Below are 2,103 nucleotides of genomic sequence, written 5' to 3'. Positions count from 1 at the left end.
CCGGTACGAGAATTACCACCATTTCATTGAAATTAAAGAGAATGGTTGAATACACTTAAATTAAAATGCTTCTTTTAATTGTTACATTTTTTATTTCTAAAATGCTTGTTAAACAAGTTCAAGTGTATGTAATATTATAAACTATGGCTAGAGAATTACACGGATACAGTACAAAATAGTTTGACTTCAAAAGACTACAGATTATATTGATCAGATGTCATTTTTAAGATGTTCTCTGCTTACAAGAGCTTGTCACCCAGCGATAAGCAATGCTAACAAAATTGATGTTAGATAGTGGGATAGACTTACAGATCTGAAACAGGGATGGAGTTTTTTTCTGGTGGCAGAAAACTCACTATTTTTGAGTTAAATCGAGTTATAAAGTCCAAATTAGAAGATATAAACTTAAATAAAATAAATAAATGTTATGTAAAAATGTTAATAGTAATGGATTTAAATAATATTTCATGCTGTAACTGTTGGGCTAATACAACACATCCCCTATGAACAGCATATGTGAATATTATGTAGACCTATTTTTTAAATAAAATTTATGCTTTAAAAGTAGAGCAATCATAGCAGTTTTCATCCACAGAATGTCCGTTTAAACGTCTGTGCTTAGCTTAGATGACAGTATTCTATAAAAATGATTTGCATTCCGATTCTGACATCAAAAGGCAAAAAAAAAAAAAAATCTTATTTCATGGATTTTACACATTTACCTCCATTTGTTACACTTGTGCGCAACTGCAAGTGGATGTAACTGACAACTACTCTAAAATTGGTCTGTCTTACATTTTGTCCATGGTTGTTCTTGCTTATAAATAAACGTTCGTCTTTTGATTATTGCTATTTCCTCTATTAATTCACTGTGTGACAGTAATATAAATAAATTGTCATTTTAAACAATAGTTGAAATAAAACAACCCAGCATGTGTTCTGTCCAATATTTACCCAGCGCTGGGTTGCCAAATAAACCAAGCATTTTTTGAGTGTAGTAAAAAGTAACAATTTTTCTTTAATATTATTATTCTTTAATACTTTTCAGATGCTTTCTAACTTTTTTTTTTTAAATATACATTTGTAGCGTAAGCTCCAGTAAGAATATGCTCTCTTGAGAACCAAGTGTCCTCCAACAATTTTCTTTACAAATCCTCGTTTTGTACTTCTAATTTGTTACTAGTGTTTTGTTTTGCTCTCTCTTCTGCTCTTCCACGTTCATCACTTTTCAGCAGAGCTTATGCTACACCTACATCCTACGTCATCTACTGGAACGTCACTCTCTCGTGAATGCATGTACGACAGTTACTAGAAGCTAGAGATTACAGTTTATAAATTACTCCATGTGGAGTACTTTTTATGATAGATGGACACACTTTATTGGGACTTCAAAATCTTAAACCCCATTCACTGTCATTATAAAGCTTGGAAGAGCCAAGACATTTTTAATATAACTCTGACTGTATTCATTTGAAAGAAGAAAGTCATATACACCTAGGATGGCTTGAGGGTGGGTAAATCATGGGGTAATTTTTATTTTTGGGTGAACTATCCCTTTAAAAGGGGTCATCGGATGCAAAACTCACTTTTACATGTTTGAACATTAATGTGTGTTGGCAGTTTGTGTACACAAACACCCTACAATGATAAAAATCCACCCAGTGGTATTTTTTAATCTTTAAAAGTAATATCCCCTTTTTAAAATCAGGTCATTCTCAGCTTCTCTGCTCACAACAGTTGATTGACATGAGCGCCTTACCTGAGACCCGCCCTCACTGAGTTGAAACAGTCGACTCAGGTGCAGGGGAAAGACAAGAATGTCTCAGATTGAGCGATTGAGGTGTTCTGTTGTTGGGTGTAATAATGAACACAGCAGTCGTCATTTACTCCCGACATCTGAGCCGCTGAAGACGCAAAGGATTAACATTACTTTCGTTTTTGAAAGGAAAGCGCCGATCCCGATCTACATATGCGTCTATGTTTGTGTGAATCATTCGTGACGCAGCTTCATCCACAGAAGAAGTGAGTATAAGGAGTTTTTATGCATATTTGCAAATGGCCTTTCTTAATAATGTGCTAGTTAGCAAGTTTCACAGCTAAAGT

This window comes from Garra rufa, chromosome 15 (genome assembly GCF_049309525.1).
Source record: "Garra rufa chromosome 15, GarRuf1.0, whole genome shotgun sequence".
NCBI lineage: Eukaryota > Metazoa > Chordata > Actinopteri > Cypriniformes > Cyprinidae > Garra > Garra rufa.
Note: the sequence above shows the minus strand (reverse complement) of the source record.